Source organism: Diceros bicornis, unplaced genomic scaffold, assembly GCF_020826845.1.
Source record: "Diceros bicornis minor isolate mBicDic1 unplaced genomic scaffold, mDicBic1.mat.cur scaffold_147_ctg1, whole genome shotgun sequence".
In the NCBI taxonomy this organism is placed as follows: Eukaryota; Metazoa; Chordata; class Mammalia; order Perissodactyla; family Rhinocerotidae; genus Diceros; species Diceros bicornis.
The window spans coordinates 336,288-358,907 of NW_026691058.1; positions in this window are offsets into that span (position 1 = coordinate 336,288).

The window sequence follows — 22,620 nt, forward strand, 5'->3', positions numbered from 1 at the left end:
TCGGAAGACAAGAAAGGTGTTGAGTTTCTCTCAGACTTGAGAGAAGAGATGGACCGGAATGGAATCTGTGCAGCCTTTGTGGAAATGATCTCTGTCACTGAAAGATCATATTCCTCAAGGACCTGGCCATATGATTGCAAGTAAAGGAAACAGAAGGGAATGTGGTCATCATTTACGGTGATGCCGACTCTCTCGTAAGCTTGAGCTTGTCTACTTGGGAGTATTTAGTGATATGGAAAATCTGGGTCACGACATCAGAGTGGGATTTTATCCACAGTGAGAGAGATTTCATGCTTGACTCATTCCATGGGACTCTCATTTTTTGACACCACCGTAGTGAGGTTCCTGGCTTTGAAAATTTTATCCAGAAAGTTAACCCTTCCAAATATCCAGAAGACATTTACCTCACTAGGTTGCGGTACCCCTTTATTCCTTGCACCATTTCTGAGCCTGACTATAAAACACTGGAGAATTGTTTACCCAATGCCTCCTTGGGATAGTTGCCTTGGCAGATTTTTGACACGATCATGACTGAATGGAGTTACAATTTTACAATGCTGTGTATGCTGTGGCCTGGAGCCTTCATGAGATTTTCTTCAACGTGCAGAAATTCAGCCAATGGGAAACGGGTAAGATCTGGTGATTTCTCCCTGGCAGGTAAAGTCTCTTCTGCATAACAGCATGTACACTCTTAAAGTGACGTTCTTATGGGGTTCCACAGGTGTTCAAACCAAGCAGTTAGGATTCTTTCTTCAAGAAAAGCACAGGAGTTTCTGTACTTGTTTCACTCCCTAGGAGGTAAATCTAGTCTTGGGTTGTAAGTCATCAACAAGAAGGTTCTAGTGGCAAGGAGGAAGTGGACTATGAGTCAATATCAATGCTTTGTGTTACAATGGATCCCAACATCCTGCATGCCTAATGTTTCAATAGGGATTATCCAGCCTTCTCCCATGCAGCTCCTTAATGACAAGAAGACAATTTGTCCTTTCCGTGCCTATCTGTTTCTGAACATGATGGTGAATAATTTACATAAATGATCTCATTTAATTCTGCAACCACTTTAGGTATTGCTAACATCATTTTGCAGATTGATGGTCTGGGAAAATTCAAAGAGTGCATGAGCTTGGCTAGATTGGACTTTGTACTTGAGATTTGTCTGAATCCTATCACCACTGATCATCTTGATATTCTTGTCTTTAGGCATTTTCTCTTGAAACTAACTGATGTATTGGAAACATTATGATATTGTAGTTCTCCATATGCTTTCATTTGTTTTACTTCATTGGATACTTGTAATAAAGTTACATTATGTAACAAGGATTACAGACAACGAAAAGTTTTCCCCAATTCAAGGTTTTTCTTTTTAACACCCGGGCCCACTTCCCCACAGGATGATATGTCTCTTTTAGCTGCACCCCTTTCTGAGGAACATGGAATTTAACATCCTTGCTGGTGACTCAGTGAATTTTGCCAAAGAAGGAAAATCAGATTCAGAGTACACCTTTCTCAACTTTTGGAATTTTCCAGAAGGTTTTGGACTGAAGGTGAAAGGAGGAGAATATTCCCCACATGCTCCACGTGGTAAGGAATTGTTTTTATCTGAGGAGGTGATTGAGTGGGCCACAGGAATTACTGAGATGTGTGGAACCCAATCACAATTACTCACACCACACATGAATAACCAAAATCTTGTTGGGGTTTTGTGCCCCCTCAGAGCTTCATAGAGGGCCACATATGGGAATTTAACAATTCACTTCCAACTGAAGTAATTTTTTCTTTTACAAATAATCCAAGATCGAAGCAAGACCTTCACAAGCAAAAAGATTGCAAGTTGCTGAAGGTTCAGAAGGTGGTTAGTAATTTTTAGGAATAAATTTTTTAAAAAATTAAGTTATGTACATGTTTTTTAGAGATAATGTTTTGCACATTTAGTACACTACAGTATAGTGTAAACATAACTTCTTTATGCACTAGGAAATCAAAAAAATGTTGTGACTCGCTTTATTGCAATATTTGATTTTTTGCTATGCTCTGGAAACAAACCCACAATACGTCTGAGGTTTACCAGTGTTTTATATCATACGGTAAGCATGGCATCCAACCAATGAATTGGATTTAGATATTTCAATCTTCAGTTTGTTAAGGCCCAATACTCTAAAACACTCTAGTTACTGGAAAATTAGGTAAAAGTCACAGCTGTTACCAAGTGGTATCTGATTTTCTCCAGACTCCACACTCTGTACGCAGTGAGAGTTGCAGTCTGGGATTCAGGTAGAGCCCTCAGGAGAGCAAGGCTGCCTGTTGTTTTGACTGCATTTCCTGCCCAGAGAATGAGATTTCCAATGAGATAGGGGAGTATATGCCTTGCAGCGATTTTCTCCACTTCTATTTTTTTTGAAGTGAATCATTTGTCCTGAGCTAACTAACATCTGTTGCCAAACTTCCTCTTTTATTATTGTCCCCAAAACTCTAGTACATAGTTGTATATCCTAGTTGTAAATCATTCTATTTCTTCTATGTGAGCTACCACCACAGCATGGCAATTCACAAAGAGATGGTGTGGTTCCATTGTCAGGAAACCCACCTGGGCCACCGAAGTGGTGAGCACTGAACTTTCACCACTAGGCAATCAGGGCTGGCTCTCCACCTCTGTTTTGTATGCACCGTTCTCCCAAAGAAACGGAAAGCTCTGGATGAGGACTGCAGAGTCCAAATGTATCCTTCCTCCACTTAGTAATTTAACTTTTATAGCCAAAAATGTCAACTTTTTTTATTATTTCCACCCAAAATGATACACCCTCTCTCTACCTTGAACTAGCTTGCTTGACTCATTTTAGCATCATTGCAGGCATTATCATCTCAAGGCAACCCTTTCTGACCACTCTACAGTAACCTAACTTAAATCTCTCGCATGGATTCTAACACATGGTATTGTAATTCCTTACTTTTCAGCTTCTTTAAAGCTACGTTTAGATCACATTGAACAAATCCTTATTTTTCCAGTGTCTGGTGCTGTTCTTGGCACAGAGCAGGAGCTCAGAAAGTTTGTGTTTGATTTAAGAAGTAAGTATTTTCATGGTATGCAATGTGCTTACGGTACAGCTTCCTTCAATGAGTACATACATCTTGTTCTCTGATGTCCTAGAGTTCACAGGTGAGTAGAGCAGACAACAGGCAGTGAGGAGAATTCAAGGTGGTGACATAGGGCTGCAATATAGGTACGCAGAGTCCCATGGGATGAAATAAGTGATAGTATATATGTTTGTGGGTAGGGAAGTGTCATGGACTTCTTCATAGTGTCAGTAGTATTAGTATTATATCAGACTAATGAAGGCGTAATAAATTCTTGGTAGAATTCTTAGACATGGCAAAAAATGGCAAATTAGTCCTGCATTTAATATTCTCGGGAGCTGAGAAAAGGTTCAACATGACTAGAACCTAGACAATGTGGGCTTGGGAGTTGGGTCATGAAGTAGAAGAGGGACAGAAAACCAACACTGAAGATTTTTTATATGATAATTAACATCTTGGTATTACTCATATTTTATGATATTAAATGGTGCAATGCTGGTATCCCCTCAATGGTGGCATTTTCTCATTTTATTTTTGTGATTGATATGAAGCTTAATTTCACAACATCATTTGTATCATTTCAATTTTTTTTTTGAAATATACTGAGATTGATGATATAGTCTGGCATATAGTCAATTTGGATAAAGCTTCCATGTGCACATTTGGCACATGGTAATTTTGGGAATATGTTCCATATGCTCATCTAAAGAACACTAAGTCCACTAACTTCAATTTCTACATGCTTGGAGGTTAACAAATACATTTGTAAACAACCCATGATTAATGAGTAAACTACAATGGAAATTAGAATGTATTTCCAATTAAATATACAATTCATCAAATCTTATGGGGTGGAATTAAAACTATTCTTGGAGAGAAATGTATAATCCTAAATTATATATATTTATATATTATTGTGTATAATATAGAAAGGTTGAAGTTCTCAGTTCTAAGTGTCGGGGGAAGAGGGAGAATCTCTCTCTGCCCTTTCCCTTAAGGTTCTTTTGGCTGGCCAAATAATCAACAAGACAGGTTAGCAGGAGAAAATAATACCAAGTTTAATAACATGTATACATGGGAGAAAGCAGGGACACTGCGTTTCTTAACACAATAGCAGAAATTTTCGTCTTAAATACCATGTTTAGCTAATGACAGAGGATGTTGGGGGGGGAGTCAGTTACAGGAGATTACCACTAAAGCACAGTAAACAAGAGTAAGGTTATTATGCAGATTTAAGTCATCACCTTCCACATTGATAAGTCACTAGAAATGAGCTCATCCCCCCTCTTCCCAAGACAGAGAGGGAGATACCTTTACAAATGGAGATTTCCCTTATAAATGTAAATGTCTGTCTGGCAACTCCTTGCAGGGCCATCCAAAGAATGTGGCCAGAGAGACAGAATTTCTGATAAGATGGGCTTGTTGGTGCCTTTCCTATTGTAACATCTATTTTACATTATATTACAGCCATCAGATGGAAGATCTGTTCCAGGAAGGAGCCACCATGTCAAATTCTTTAGGCAGTTAGTGGGGGAGGTCAAATGTCCTTCAGAGAAAACAATCAAGGTAAAGAGATATATTTCAGGGTGGCCAAATTTTGATCTCCCACAGTCCCGCCTTTGAAACTAAAAGTTTCACAGTCCTTTTGAAACTTAAAGAAGTTTCATAGTCCAGAAGCTGTGTTGGTAGATTGTTTCATCTCACTGAACACATTTCTTAGTCCTGATAATAGATCAGTTCAATTAAGTTCCTTTTGGAAGGTAGGTGGTGATGCAGGTGGGCTCTCAAGGTCACGCCTATATTGTGGAAGCAAGCAATCAAGTATTTAATAGAAGCATTTCTATAAAAGAAAAACAAGGTTAATGGTTAGAGTAAGTTGTAAAGCAGTTTTTGAGTTCAGAGGACTGCCAGTGAAGAAGAATTTTAGATGTCAGCGTCAAAGCATCTTTTGCAGTTTAAAATGTCTCAGATGGTGTCGTCAGGTCATCTCAAGTTTATATCAAGTCCATCAGCTTCAGTTTGTAAGGCTTCAGGAAAAAGGGCAGGTTCAGTTTTCAGTGATTTTAAATGAAAATGATGGAAAAAAAATCAAAAACGTTAGTTTGGATATCTGTAGCCAGATATTTCAGGAGACTAGAAGAAATCAGGATCCAGTCCCGTCAACAGATATAAAACAAAAACCTCAAAAGACAATTAACAAAACTAGGATCTAATATCTAGAAATGTATACTATAGTTTTTACTGAAATATAATTTTTTTCTCTAAAATCACCCTCATTTTTATTAAGATAGCCAAATTAAAACTAACTAGTTTGTAAAATAAGTCTAGATCTAATAGAGTTGGCCCAATTATTTACATAAGTACAGCAAGAATAGCAATTGATCACATAGGCTCTTTTAAACCTGCTTTGCTGGAACTTTTTATAAGGAATCTCAGATTTAACTTTAAAGGTCTCTCGAGGCCAGGAAAGCCAAGCCAAGGATTTTATCATCAGACGTTGCCTGCAATATCTACAGATTTGGGTGAATTCCTCTCTTCTGAGGTTCCCCCAAAATATTTTGAGGTTCCTTGTACCTGCCAGATAAGTGACATTTTTTACTTATCCTGGTAAGTGCTGCTTGGAACATAAAGGTACCAGGCCAATATTTCCACGTGGCTTTATTCCATAAAGTCCAATCTTCATTCCTCAAAAGCTATATGGTTATATCGCATATATGATGTTCCAGTCACAGCCTTGGTAATATAACCAGTGTTTCCAATTGTGTCCTGTTATAAGGAGAACAGATTCTTATTGAACTTATGCAAATAACTATATTGCCATGAAAACAACAATATTCACTCACTAAGAGTTTCCAAATCCTGGAGGGATCAGATAGAGAGAAAAAGATAAATATTTTAATTTTACTTACAAAAAAAATATCATTTACTAAATTGCTGTAAGTCATAGCTATCTCGGGAGAAAAGAGAAAAAATTTTTCTTAAATCTGAAAAAACAAAACATTACAAATTCAGCAATACTTCAAATGAAAAATCATAAAAATTATAAGCATCCTTATCAGTTTATTCAGTCCTGTGTAATCCATTCTTGATACCACTCTTTTTGTTAGTGGCTTTATGAAGTCATCAGTTTCTCCATCGGATTTCTGTAATATTTTACCAAGTTCAGTTTTATGATCAGAAAGTTTGTCAGAAACCTGTACTCCAGTGTAAATGTCAGAGTCCTTTCCATGAATTTTTCTGAAGTGGAAACATTTTGCAAAAGCATTAGAGCAAAGAAATAAGTCTGTAAACAACAAGACCTCAAAATGGCAATTGACAAGGAAATTTGGTTAATTTTGTGACATACAACACTTTAAAATAATAATAACCAGAATTATGACTGATAATCAGGACAGATCAGAATTTCAGTAATGTTATACAATTTTAAAACACCTATATCAATAACATTTGCCCACATAATAGCACCTAAGCAGGCTTATCATCACTGTTCTGACAATGCTTTCCATGTAATTGAACATATTGAATAAACCTAATAAGTCTAGTATCTTTCCCCTTATAGGAAGAGAGCAAATTTCTTTGAGAAGTTCCAGGGCCCTTTGAAAATTCTCAAAGAAATAAAAGTTAAAAAAAGACTTTAAGATATGAATTTTGGGGGAGCTTGTCAAAAATATAAACAGTCAAAGCAAACATAGCATTAACAGTCCAAAAAGCCTTAATAGAGAGACTTCAGTCTTTTGAACATAGGAAATTATTTTAACGGTTTTTTTTTTTTTTTAGGTAGACTTACTCAAAGGTAAAGAAAAATCTTTTATAACCTCTTTATCAAGTTTAAGCAAATTATCTTTTTACGAGAAATTTCAATTTTGCACCAGCTTACTTCTGCTATTAAAACTCATTTACTTAATTAAATTCATTTCAATCTTAGCCAACTTGACCATGCAAAAACTCCTTTTCCAGAATTCCTCTTCCACAAACCTTCTATAACTTTCTTTTTACATTCAGAATTTGTCCCATGTCTTTTTTTTCCCTTCTAGTACTTGAGGACAAATTTATCTTTCTTAATCAACCAAATATTTCCATTCTTTGTACCTTTATACATCTTACTTTCCTTGTACACAGACATATTTTTCTTAATTTTCAATCACATATATTAATTAGAAATTTTAACCCTTAGAAACCTTAATTTGTGAGTAAAAACTAAGTAAACCATTATAAACTTTCTTTTACATTAGTATCTTGTGGCTTGGAAAATTTATAAACACTTCATAACTTCTAGAAATATGTTACTTTATAGTATAATTTTTTAATAAAACACATGTTTATCAATAGACCCAAAACATCTTTTAGTTTTCCTGTAATGAAAAGCCAAAAGTAGACAAACGTACATTTAGCAATCAATGTCTAATATCTTATGTTATTTGGAAATGATGATACTCAGTGAATCTTTTATCATAAATTTTAACAAAACTCTAAAGTTTTAAGTCACCAAAAAGAGTTTGGAAGCAGTAACTACCATAACACATAATTATTGTTTAAAGTTCATCCAACATTTATCTTTTTCACAACTATTTAGTTACTTATTCCTAATAATTATTTAGATTGCCTACAAGACTTCATAAGACTTGAGATAAAATTAGCCATCATTTAAATTACTATTTTTGTTAACCAGTTCTGTAATAGAAATAACATCGGTTTTTTTTCTTACAAAATTTCATGTAAATTTCGTCACCTCTTATACCTTTAAACATAATTATCATTAAGATTTTTATCAATAGGTCTTGATCTTTTAATTTTGGACAAGAGAAGCATTCTCAGTCAGACATTTTAAAACATACTCAGGCAAAGTTGATGTAACCTCTTTGTATAAAATTAGCTCAAACATTCCAACCTTTATAATCTTATCAACACTTACACTTTTACATGTTCTCAATTCAATTGTAACCTGAGTCAAGGTCTTAAGACTAGTCAAATTTTTCCCTTCCTTTTTCTGGCCTTAATTCTTAGGTACCAATTAAGCAATTATGTGAGAGCTCTCAAAACATTTTTTTTCCCCAATTTAGAAGTTTTTTCAATTTAAAGGATCCGTCGTCTGGCCATTGACGAGTAGGATCTTCACTTGTATATTTATTCCAATAGTGACTCGAACCAATAAGCCTTTTTAAGGAAAGAACCGGAGGTAACTTTCCACGCTTAGAATAAATCTTCACCATGGATGCAAGAGGCGTCCCTGGTGAGGGCGCAGATGATGTAGCCCCCATGATCCACAGAATTCACTCCCAAAGATATTCAGAGAAAGTAAAGACCTTCGTTGCACAGGCGGTAAGGATAAAAGGGTGTCTCCGGTCTCCCACAATAGTGTGGGACGCCTCCAGTCACAGACCCGCTAATCTGTGACACCGGGCGGGCGATACTGGAATGGGATTTTTCCAGCACTAACAAGCAACGAAGGTAAAGACAACAAAAGCCCTTATGGACTGGGCCATTTATGACAAACTCCCCTGAGAACTTGGCACAGCCGGACAAAGAGACAGTTCGGAACCCCAGTCTACTCGACTGGCCACCAAGGTGCACCCCGGTAAATGCACCTTCCGTATGGTGGAGACGAAGGAGAATATTCTCACTGGTCACAAAGTCAAGTTTTCTCAGGACACAGAACAAGACAGAAGGAAAAACCTCATCCGGTTTTTTTCTTTGCACAATGACAGCTTTAGTCACGCCTTAGGTCTCTTGGAGCCAGAATAATACCTAGCGGGGGATATGCCGCGGGGTTGGGCACTGTGTGCTTTACAGAGTACCTCGTCGTTGCACGGACATTTTCTTGCAGTTGGCGGGGGACCTGTGTCATCTACCCCGTTCCGTGATCCAACTTATCCTGTCACGGGAGTCTTCTGAAAGTGGCGAGCGCCCTAATGGCTCTTAACTGCTCGACCCGCGCCCACTTAAATTTGCGGCCTTTTTGGCTTCTAAGATGCCCTTGGCAATGACCTTCACTTCATGTGCATAATAACCCACAGCAAAGTTTGTAGACGCCAGTCTGGTGAGACCCGCAAACTCACCAGTCTGTGGGGCCGGCCCGGACAGCAGGCTTATAGGGCCTATGCCTGCGTCCTACCCTATGGTATTTACTTCCTATGACAAAAGACACAGACAAAAGAGAAAAACAGAGACTACCTCTGGGAGGAAAAGGGATCAAGATCATAACCAAGAGTACTCTACCAAATTTAAACCAAGAGTCACTAAAAGCCCAAGAAACTAGTTTCCCAAATATTTTCTCCTGCCAATCTAAATTTAGAAAGAGAAAAAAATTCTCACCATTTCCTTCCGCCGGGCTCCGCAGATAGAGATTCCGGGAGGCTGACGTGGTAAGAAGTCTTACCTTTTGCCGGCTTTCATCAGGGGTTCCCGTATCTCATCATCTGCAGTAGTCCAGGGAGAAGGCAGGTCTTCCAACCAGAGAAGGCAACTTACCAGCCAGTGCTTCTCCTGGCTGGCTCGCCAAAACTGTCGGGGGAAGATGGAGAATCTCCCTCTGCCCTTTCCCTTAAGGTTCTTTTGGCTGGCCAAATAATCAACAAGACAGGTTAGCAGGAGAAAATAATACCAAGTTTAATAACATGTATACATGGGAGAAAGCAGGGACACTGCGTTTCTCAACACAATAGCAGAAATTTTCGTCTTAAATACCATGTTTAGCTAATGACAGAGGATGTTGGGGGGGGAGTCAGTTACAGGAGATTACCACTAAAGCACAGTAAACAAGAGTAAGGTTATTATGCAGATTTAAGTCATCACCTTCCACATTGATAAGTCACTAGAAATGAGCTCATCCCCCCTCTTCCCAAGACAGAGAGGGAGATACCTTTACAAATGGAGATTTCCCTTATAAATGTAAATGTCTGTCTGGCAACTCCTTGCAGGGCCATCCAAAGAATGTGGCCAGAGAGACAGAATTTCTGATAAGATGGGCTTGTTGGTGCCTTTCCTATTGTAACATCTATTTTACATTATATTACAGCCATCAGATGGAAGATCTGTTCCAGGAAGGAGCCACCATGTCAAATTCTTTAGGCAGTTAGTGGGGGAGGTCAAATGTCCTTCAGAGAAAACAATCAAGGTAAAGAGATATATTTCAGGGTGGCCAAATTTTGATCTCCCACATAAGCATTCATCACAAGCTAGAAAAAAGCAGAAAATTAAACACAAAGAAAATAGAACACACAAAATGATAAATATTAGAGGAAGATTTCACAAAATAAAAGACAAATATCGAAAGGATAAATAAAACTAAATTAGATTCTAATAAATGACAAATATACTTAATAAAATCCTGGCACTAGTGTTCAAAAACAGAGAAAAATTGCAACAAAAAAAATACGAATGCTTAAAAGGGAGTAATCTGTGCAGATCATATGGAAAATTTTTAACATGAAGAAAACATAAATAACATCATGTTGATACAATGAAAATTTAGAGGAAATTCACAAATTTCCAGGCAAATAAAAGTTACCAAACTGTCTCAAGAAAAATTGAAAAATCTGAATAATATCATATCTATTAGAGAAATTGAGACCATACTTTAAAACATTCCTACAAAATATTATTGTAGGCTATTTATTTGGTACAAAATTAATGAATCCTACCAAATATTCAAGAAAGAAATAATACACATCTACTCAAACTCTTCCAGAGAATAGGAAAAACAGAAAACTTTTTAACTCACTTTGAGAGACTAGCTTAACATTGCTACCAAGATCTAACAAATTCATTGCAGGACAGGAAATTACAGGCCACTCTCTTTCTTTGATTAAATTCATTTATCCTAAAAAAAAAATCAAATCAACCCTCAAAATCTAGCTATATTTTATAAGAAGGACATATCATGACCAAATTAGGTTCATGCAATGTAATTCAGCACACTTCAACGGAAGAAGTAAAAAGTTGATGTTATCTTCAGATGATATTACGGTATAAAGGTAAAGTCCATATAAATTAATGTATTAACTGAGTTAGTTAGTTGAATACAAGGTTAATATATAAAGTTTTGCTTCCATCTACCACTCATAAGGCATTGAAATGTTAAATTTTAAAAAATGACATTTACAACATCTTAAAAGTATGAAGGACCTAGAAATAACTTTAATGAGAGTTTCAAAAGATTTCTGTCCATAAAGTTATAGAATGGCATTTACAAAAATAGAGGAAGACTGAAAGAAGTTGAAGGATAAACCAAGTTCATGACTGAACAGACTTAAAATTCTACAGATATGAAAACTGTCCAAATTAATCTACAGCTTCCACAAAATTGCAGTTAAAATGCTGACCTGTTCTGTGGAAATTACAAGTGATAAAATTCTTATGGAAATAATAAAGGAAAAACTTAGCTAAGAATATCTTGAAGACAAAGAATAGAGTGGGAGGACTTACTGTACCTGACATCAAGTATGGTAGCATCACAACAGAGGAGGTTCGTCAAGAGGATAAACAAGAAAATCAACGGAACCAAATGGTAAGTTCAGATACAGACTGTTTATATAAGGACTCATGTATAGACGACTGATTTACAAGGAAACACTGAGGTGGAGTGGGAAAATGAAAGACTTTTCAATAAACCATGGTGGGTAAATTGGCTGTCTTCATGGAGAAGACAATGACTCGCCACCCCTAACTGACACCATCCACAGAAATCATTATCAGGCAGATTGTAGTTCTAAACGTTAAAAGTTAGATATTTTAAAGGGACTTAAAGAGGAAAGAGCAATGCCCCTGTAGAAGGAAAAAGCATGTACTGATACCTGCAGGGATGAGTGGGCACGGAACAGTTTCAGAACCACATGAAGATTTGGGAATCTTAAATATCAGAGCAGAGGTAGTAGAGGTAAGCAAGACCAAGGTTATACAGTCTTTTTGGTCTTCCCAAGAGTTTGTGGGATTTTTCAATGGAGGATAAACATGATCCCACTTACATGTAGGACTATCACTTGTGATGCAGGACAAGGGCAGGGAACCAAAGTAGAAAGTTCTTGTGATAACATAGGAAAGAAGTGACTAAAATCTTAACAGAAGTGGTGGAAGTGAAATCAAGATGAAATGTACTGGAGATCATTTTAAATGGTAGAAAGGGTCTCATTTTGATCCTTTCTGGGAGTGAGGTCTATGACTTGGTCATTTCTGTTTCCCTAGAATATAGCATATTATCTGCCTCATGGAAGTTTTCCAATTACTGCTTGCTCATTGAATGAATAAATCTAGGCCATAGCTTACAGGGGTATAGCTCAGAGAGACAGGGATGACTTTTGCTTTTTTTCTGAGAAAAATGTGCTTTCATGAATATGCAAGATAAATACTGAGAAGTATAATAGCTTTGTTTACTTAACTATAAAGAAGATGGGCAGTATTAACTGGTAACGGTTCTCTGCAGAGCATTCTGTTATTTGGTGCCTGGAGCAACAATGGAAGACAATTGGCTAAACTTACCCAATGCCTTCTTTGGGGACATGTGAATAAGAGAGAGTGACTGAACCTGGGCTGAGGACATTGCATCTCTCCCCAGACATGGATCAGTGTGTGAAGCGTCCAGATCATCAGAATGCCAACAGAGACCGAGATCGCTGCCTCCAAAAAGCTGTGACCTTTCTGGCTTATGAGGAACCATTGGGGATGGCACTGGCCTGCACAGCTCTGTGTTTTTCTGTCATAACAGCTGTGGTCCTGGGTATCTTTGTGAAGCACCAAGAAACTCGCATAGTCAAGGCCAATAATCAGACTCTCAGCTATATCCTGCTCATCTCCCTCACCCTATGCTCCTTCTCTTCATTGGTCGTGCCAACACAGCCACCTGCATTCTTCAGCCGATCATGTTTGGAGTTGTTTTTACTGTGGCTGTTTCCACAGTCTTGGCCAAAACTATTACTGTGGCTGTGGCCTTCCAGGTCAGAAGACCAGGGAGAAGGATGTTCCAGTGGTTGGTGTCAGGGGCACCTAACTTCATCATTCACATCTGCTCCTTTATCCAGCTGAGTCTCTGTGGGATCTGGCTGGGAACCTCTCCTCCCTTCATTGACACAGATGCACACTCTGAACACGGCCATATCATCATCATGTGCAACAAGGGCTAGGTCACTACCTTCTACTGTGTCCTGGGACACCTGGGTTCCTTGGCCCTAGGCAGCTTCACTGTGGCTTTCCTGGCCCGGAACCTGCCTGACACCTTTAATGAAGCCAAGTTCCTGACGTTCAGCATGCTGGTGTTCTGCAGTTTCTGGGTCACTGTCCTGCCCATCTACCACAGTACCAAGGGCAAGATCATGGTGGCCGTGGAGGTCTGCTCCATCTTGGCCGCCAATGTGGGTCTATTAGCTGCATCTTTGCTCCCAGGTGCTACGTTATTTTCCTAAATCCAGAGAGAAACACATCAAAAGAGTTAAGGAATAAAACACATTCAGGGAGAAAATAATCGAAATGTAGGTTATTTTCAAGGTCACAAGAACTTGCATACACTTGAAAAATCAACTATCACATTTTTCCAGACCCAATTTATGTACCAATTAACTTACCTTACATCTCCAGTTAACTATTTGCTTTACGTTTCTTTTGGCTTTGTACAATTTTCCTCGGGCATTCAAATGAACAAATACACCAACATTCATGCTAATTCTCCTCTAAATTTATGTGGGAGAGATTGTGAAAGTGGCCACACATTAGTCCCCTCCCTCTGTCTGTTTGGTCATAGCATCCCGCGTTGACTCTGGGTAGACTTGGCTTTGTAACTTGCTTTGGCCAATGGGACATTAGCCAATGACATGAGAAAAGGCTTGAAAAACACGGCTCATTATTGGTACTTGTCATTCTCTGGCTGCCCTTGGGAAGCCTGAGGCCATCAATATGTGAATGAGTCTAGATAGACTGCACATCTGCATCACTCCAGGTGGCTTCAAGTCAACAATCAGGTATGTGAGTAAACCCAACCTAGACCATCCAATCCCAGCTGAGCCACCAATAGGTCCAGATCAAAATAACTGCCCAGTTAACCCACAGAATCTTGAGAAAAAATAAACTGTTCTTATTTGAAGTCACCAAATTTTAGGATGGTTTGTTACACATCAGAATCTAACTGATACATTATGCTACCATTTAAATATGTCCTCTCATTATTTGTGTAATTATCACAGATTTCTATTTCTTTATCCAATATCATAGACTGGAATATTCTTCTCTAGATTAAGTCTCTGAAAGAAAATCAGAGACCATATCATGTTCCATTTTACTTTTTCTCCTTCCTCTTTTCAACCAGACATGTTTAAGCATATATATTAAGATTATCTTCACTAATTTTAAGATTATGGATATTCTTCTATATTCTCATCCACTACTGTTATACATGGGGGGTTTACTTTTAATTTTAGCCCTATAATCCATTTGGAATGATTTACTTGTGAATAATGTTAGTTGATGTTCCAGTGTTTTATTTTACAAATGAATATCATTTAGTTTATTAAAAAAAGCACTGCATCATTTTAAAAGTTGATATGAAGTATATGGAATCTGAATAATGTTTGAAAAACTGATATCTTTTGAAACACTGTTTTCAGTCACAAGTATAGTATATCTCTCCATTTAATCAGAGCTTTTACATGCTTTGCATCTCTTTATAATCTTCTTCATATAACTAATGTGTAGTTCCAATTATTTTAACTACTTATCTTAAAGAATTCATTACTCTTATGAGTGGAATAATTATTTACATGTTCAAACTAATTCTTGCTCATATAACAGTATTTTTGATGTTTCATATAGGAATCTAGCTTCCTTTCACATTACTCCACTTATTTACCAGTTCTAAACTTTATAAGTTATGTCCCACTAAAATAATAGCTTTTCTCTTCTTCTCTAATATTATTTACCTCTTATTCTTTTTTTTTTAATTTTTTGTTTATTGCGGTAACGTTGGTTTATAACATTGTAAAAATTTCAGGTGTACATCATTGTACTTCTATTTCTGCATGGACTACATCATGTTCACCACCAAAATACTAATTACAACCCATCACCACACACATGTAACGAATTATCCCTTTCACCCTCCTCCCTCCCGCCTTCCCCTCTGGTAACAGACATATGAAAAGATGTTCAAAATCACTAACTATCAGGGAAATGCAAATCAAAACTACAGTGAGATAGTACCTCATGCCCGTCAGAATGGCTATAATTAACAAGACAGGAAACAACATGTGTTGGAGAGGATGTGGAGAGAAGGGAACTCTCATACACTGCTGGTGGGAGTGCAAACTGGTGCAGCCACTATGGAAAACAGTATGGAGATTCCTCAAAAAATCAACGATAGAACTACCATATGATCCAGCTATTCCACTGTTGGGTATTTATCCAAAGAACTTGAAAACACCAATTTGCAAAGGTACATGCACCCCTGTGTTCATTGCAGCCTTATTCACAACAGCCAAGACTTGGAAGCAACCTAAGTGCCCATCAAGGGACGAATGGATAAAGAAGCTGTGGTATATATACACAATGGAATACTACTCAGCCATAAGAAACGATGAAATCCAGCCATTTGTGACAACATGGATGGACATTGAGGGTATAATGCAAAGTGAAATAAGTCAGAGGGAGAAGGCCAAATACCGTATGATTTCCTTCATTAAGTAGTAGATAATAGCAACAATAAACAAACACATAGGGACAGAGATTGGATTGGTGGTTACCTCTTATTCTTTTGATTCTCATTTTTTCATGACTGTGCTCTCCATTGCCACACTGAATCACACTAGTGTTTGCCAGGAGCATTTTCTCTTCTTAAGTGTAGGGTAAACCTCAGATAATTTGCTTGTCAGGGCAGATCAGGCATCTAACAGAGAGAAAGTATAAAAGTGAAGGGGACCATTTCTAGCTGGAAATCAACAGACTTGCTTCTATTGGCTGTTTGGAGCTGGAGATCTTATGACAATGTGAGCATCTGAGAATCAGAGGATCTCTCTCTAGTCTCAGTAATTAGTCTTGGTCAAATCTCTCAACCTCTTTAGACCTCATTTTCTTCACATGTAACATGAAGAGTTGATGAGTCTTTTTGAGTTCTGAAATCCAATGACAACAAGATACCCTTCACCCACAGGCACTTGACAATGAGCATAGAGAGTTTTTAGTTTTCTTCCGCATCAACATTATTATCCATATCACCACTTAAAGACATATCAAATGTCTACTTTTGCATGACACTGATAAAACAGGTTCCATACCAAATCGCTGTTTGTTGGGATAACAAATCTATAGTTAATTGTTTAGAGGTAAGTATAGAGATGGGCCCTGCTGGAACCAGCAATGAATGGGCCAAAAAAATCTTGCTTTATTTTACAGCGAGGCTGTGGAAACATTCCCTAATACACCAGAATTCTTCTGTACTTAGAAAGTATGAAATAAATGGGAGCCTTGAATCCATGGTTACGAGCTAATAAGGATATGATTTTTAAAATTTTGTTAATGATGCCATTTGCCTGCTATGGGGCTGTTCTCTGGTGAGTAAAGAGCAGATGTATTCAAGGCCACTTTCATTCCTTTAATAAATATTTACTCAGCGCCTACCACTTGCTGCAAGATAACAGTGATCTACTCTAATACCATTTATATTCTAGTAGGTTGACACAGACCATAAATAAAAAGAGAATCTTGAGGTGATCAATAAAGTTACATATACGTCAAACTTTTTTCATTCTGGACTATTTTTCACCCATTCCCTTCTTTGACTGTTTCCCATAACTCTAATCATGGACTTGAAAACCCAGAAAGCATTGGTCCCAAGTTTCTTCTCGCAACACCCCTGTTTCAAAGACGTAGTGTTTATCATCTGAGAGTATGTCTCTTTAAGACTAAGTTCCTAGGAATCAGCATTATTTCATCACTTTCTTGAGAGGACAGATGATATTATGAAGGGAAAACAAAATATCATATTGAATTTATACACCAAATGATGTGTCCACTCTAATTGTTTTATATAATGTGGTGTGATTTGGGGCAAGTCAGTAACTCCTTCAGAGATACTGGTAATAATACCCTCAAAAGCATTCTATAGAGATTAAATGAAACAAAGTATGAGAAACTGCTATGTAAATTGCAAAGCAATCTATTTCATCTTATTTATTGTAATAACATTTTCATTTATCCAATCCTTTTTGACTCTACACAGCCTGCCTAGACTGAGTTTTATCATTTATTCAACAATAATAATGGATCAAATTGGTTGAGTATTAGAAATTTCATATGGTTCAATTTAATTAATAGGCCATCAAAATATTTAATTTAGTTATAATTACAGTTAAATTTTTCATCTTGCCTTACCATGTGCCAGGCACATTCTAGGCATCTGACATGTATTCACTCATTGAATCCTCACAACAATGCCATGGAGACACAACTATTAACCCCTATTTTATGGATGAGGAATATTAGAGGTTATATAATTGTCCAAGTTCACACAGCTGGTACCCAGGCAGTCTACCTCCAAAATCTCTTTTAGGGATCCACTAGCGGTCGTGGAGCTTACATTGTAAAAGGATCACCCTGGTTCCTGGTTGGCGAATGGACAAGCGGGGACTAAGGAAGAAAGCACATGGCTACTGAAATGATCCAGGCAATCAATTCTGAATACAGGATTTCCTTCCTTTTTAATGCTGAATAATATTCCATTGTATAGATGCCCCAGATTTTCTTCATTCTTTCACCCACGGATGCACAATTAGGTAGTTTCCATCTCTTGGCTATTGTGAATAATATTGCAGTGCATTTTGTCAAATGATTTCCTGGCACTTAGGGAGTTTGAAAACATTCTTCTTATACACATTAGTTACTGTAATGAACTACCTTTCTAAATGTCTAAAGTTTATATATTTGTCATTCTACAGAAATACCTTGCCTAATCATGATTTGTGTTGTTATCAGTTCATGAATGATCTAAGATTTTTGTACAAAAATTTGTTATAATGGCTTTTTTTTCATGTATTCAGGAACCTGGCATAATATGGGTATTCCCTGATTCTTGATTTTTAGTTGAGTTTTCTAGTAAGCCTTTAAGATAGGAAGTATCTTCCTAGATGTGAGGCAGAGAGCAGAAAAATAATAAAGTGATTGTTATATTTAATTATATCAAAAGGATATAAAACTGTCGCTTTGATAAATTGTTTTTACACACACTTTGCTTATTTGTAAGAATGGCACATATCGTTTTATTAATGAAAAGAGAATTCAATAAACAATTTTAACATAAAACAATATCTATTGAGAACTTATATGAAAATTTTAGCAATATGCTGTCACCAATTTACTCACCTGCAAAATGGAGATAAATAATACCATCTTCCTTATGGGTTGCTGTGAAAATACTCAAGAGTAATGTATGTAAAATGTTTATCACCATGTCGCTGGGAAAGTGATGCCCTATTCATTTTTCCACCGGGATGATGACAGCTTTTTTTATGCTTTAAGTCTGTAGTTTTCAAAATATGTTCTACTGTTGTAAAGTGAATCCTGTTTACAAACTCTTTGTAGAGTTAGATGATCCCTTTGTAATACAAATTCAGGCTCCCGTGTGTGTGTGTATGTGTGTCTATATGCACATCTCTCAAATAATACTTCAAGCCTTATAATGAAAAGCTACCTTCCCCACTCTTGACTCTGGTTCCAAAAACAACTTCTTTAACTTTCTGGTTGAAAATCTATATTTCTAAATTAGCTACTCATACAGCATTTTCATTTTTCAGCTTTTGACTATTTATACTTTCTTTCTTCTCTGAAACAATCAGCATGAAGAGTTCTTACGTACGTGAAAAACATAATTCCCCTTGCCCAATATAACTATTTAATGAATTAGGATAAATCAAAATTCAATGTCTACTGTTTTTTAAGTGTTTACCATTTTATAGCATATGAATCTTATCCAGAGATGTGCTACGTCAGATATTATGAATACATTTTCTTTCTCACTTTTTCCTTTGACCTTTTAAATGGGAAAATTCTCTTGTTTCTTTGTTGTCTTCCTCTGGATTCATCACTGGTTCATCTCCTTCCACCGGAAATTTAAATCTCTTTCCAGTAACTTCTGACGCATGAGACAATTCATGGGCTTCAGGTTTTGCTTGGGGACATCCCTCTTGGGCTTCAACATATACACAGGCCCACATATACACAGTATGTCAGGAAGGATAGAGGAGAAAAGGATGTTTATCTCTGTGCAAAAGGACTGGGAGACAGTGGTAGAGTGAGAATATTTTACTGACTTTGCACCACTCTTTGAAGTTTTCCTATACGTGTATCTACGACGTAGTGGCCTCCCTCCCCCCAGATTTTTAAAATTAAAATAGCGTTATATCCTGATCTACTGGCTTGGAACAACAAGTTGTAAAGAAATGTGAATATATGATCCAATTTTTAAACGAAATTAAGAAAAGCAAACGCACAAAAAATTTATAATTTTAAATATGGACACATCATTCTATGAGTCTGTGTAAAGGTGGGGAAAGGAATGAAGGAAAGTTGTTCAACATCCAGCTACCTGTACAGTCTAGGGGTACAGGGAAAGCTGCGCCTCCAGCCCCGCCCCTGGAGCTCATTTCCTCCCCCTGTGAAGTCTGCCTGACTTATTCCAGCCCCACCGCCGCCTCTTCCCGCCCCTGGAACTGGTCTCTGTCCACAACGTTCGGGCCTGGCTCCGCCCACAGCCTGGTCTCCGCCCACACCCTTGTCCCCACCCACAGCCCCGCCCCTAGACCTGGTCTCTGTCCCTGGTGCTGATCCAGCCCGTGATCCGGCCTCTAACTCACTATAGAAACTAGACACCTCCCCAGATTCTGGGGTGCGTGGTCCCTCCCCGCCCCACAGGCCGCCTCAACCGGGAGCACCAAACGTCCGTCCTCCCCGAACTTCCGTCCTTCCTGAATGCCCGCCCGAGACCGGAAGCGGAAGCGCGTGCAGCGCCATGGAACAAGCGGGGGGCATCACAGTGTGTTCCATATTCTAGGCGCTGATCTGATTCTCGTGGACGTTTGCCCTCAGGGGCGGGCCTCGGTGAGCGGCGGGCAGTCCCGGCTCGGGTAGGGGTACAAGGAGAGGCCTGGGCTGCAGGCAGCCCCGTCAGGGCCCGGCGTCCCTCCATCCCCTCACAGCCCCGTTTCCCCCAGGCTGTTCGCTCAGGGCCCCCGAGGCTGCTGTTCCTCCAGGCTCCGGGCGCCGCCGTCCCCTCCTCAGAGTCCCCGTCACCGTCCTCTGTGTGATTTTGTTCCCAGGGGGCTTATCCGCGTCTGCAGGCGGTGTTTGTGTTGTTACAAATGGGGGCGCTCCTGGCGTCTAGAGGGGGAAGCAGGAATGCTGCTCAGCATACTTCAGGGCCCAGGACAGCCCGACAGAGATTTATCCAGCCCCAAATGTCAGTAGTGCTGAGGTTTAGAGACCTGCTCCAGGGCCTGAAAATCTCCTGAGCCCTGAATGAAGTGTGGAAATTTTTGACAAGTCAGCGAGTCACTAACAGGGTCCCTAATTGACAAGCTTGTTTAAAGGATCCCGAGTCACCAAAAAGTCTCTGTCCAGCCAAGTGAGTTGAGCGACTCAAGTGTACACCGCACGAAGCTGCTTTCTCCCATCTTGGGGAGCAGGAGGCTGGATAGGAATCGGAAAAATCCAGTCACAGCCTACAGTTACAGTTAAATCAGTAATACAAAAAACAGAAGAGTGAATGTGGTGACCTTTCTATCCAACACCCTATAAAAGGCCTCAAAAGCTTTTTTGCGCTTTTTTTCCCCCCTCAGACACGAAACGCATCCGTGGAGCTCAAATTTGAGGTGAAACCAGTCTCAGGGTCCACCTGTCCCCGCTGATTCATGAATTTCTGTGTGACCAGGTGAGTACCATGTGGACTTGGTACCAAGAGGTTCCGGCAGCCTCCGCTGTACAGAAGGCCTGTCACTGGAGTTTCCTGGGCTCGGGTTGTCACCACATGGACTCACTGAGAGTGAGGCCATCTTGAGAATAATTATTGATATTTGATGGATTATATTCAAGGGAAAGATGGTAAGCTGTGTGTGGTTCTGGGTGGTAAATATTTCAGTAAGTACAGTCATATGCAAATAAGAACATATGAAAGAAACGTAAAGAACTGCAAATGTGGATTATAGTAGAAAATATAGATTTACTTGCATTGCATAATACTCAAAAGTCAGGATTTATATATATTATAAATATAGAAATGTTTTGCATGTGTATGTAGTATTAGAAGACATCCTATTAAATATTAGCAGGGATAGTCAGTAACATTCCTTAGAACCATTCAATTTGACTTGTAAAGTCTTATAAATCCTCCAGAAAAATTTGAAATAGAGGAACATTCAGGGAAAAAGATGATTTGAACTTCTTTGTATTAATAACAAATTTAAAATTGAATTTGCCAGTAGCCAGATTTATTTTGAGCATTTTTTTCTTTATGACATTTCAAATCATTTAGAGGAATACTAAGCAACACTGTAGATTGAAGGGAAGGGCACTAGTCTCCAAAAAGACTTGCCTCACCACCTTGCCTTATAAAGGGAATTAACTTTGTTTCTTGAAAGTTTTCTGAAATAACGGTCTGGTGATTCACGTTGCAGAGAATCTTGTTAAGTAATTTTGTATTAAGTTGTTGGCTTCTACTAATTGTGTGTGTGTGCATTTTTCATTCTAACTTTCTTGTGACATTCTTGAGGGGAATATGTGCTTGTATGCAATAGATAGTCTCTGAGTGTATAATTTATGGTGACCAAACATCCTCGCTTATTCAAGGCAGAGGGTTTTTCCAGGACACAGGACGTTTAGTGTTCAAACCAGGGCAGTCCTAGACAAACCGGGATGGTTCCTCATCTCATGAACCAGGTCCTGGGCCACATGCATGGGGACCTGGAGAACCAGAGAGACCTTGTCCCACCTCCATGGAATTTATATTGTATTTGGGAATTTGGATTTTAGACATTTAATGATGAGAGTGATGTGGGAGTTTGTCACAAGGGGAATCAACCTGAGGGGCCAGGGAAGTCCTCTTGAGAAGGACTGATATTTAGCTTGAGAGCTAGAGTTGGGACTGGATTTAGCTAGTTGCAGGGTTAGACTGGATGAGGGGGTGGGAGTGTGTTCAAGAGAGCGTTTCAGGCAGAGGGACCCGCATGAGGAAACCCCTGAGGCAGAGAGCCTGGTGTGTCCATGAATTGAGAAGAGATGGCTGAGCCGAGTCAACAGAGGGGGAGGGGTGTGAGCCACACCGGCGAGGGTGAAACAGGCTGGACCAGATCAGGAGTGACTTGGGACTCTGTTCTAAGACCAGTGGGAAGACTCTGGAGAGATGCGAGTAGAAGGATGATGTAATTAGCTTTTGGTCTAAGCACGGGGGATAAAATGGACTTCATGGGTAAGAATGAAGACTTAAGAGGCAAGATGGGAGGTGCTGGGAATAAGATTAGGAATAAGATGATTGTTCCCTAGGCCTGAGTGATGGCTGTGGAGTAGGAAAGAAATAGAAAGAAAAGA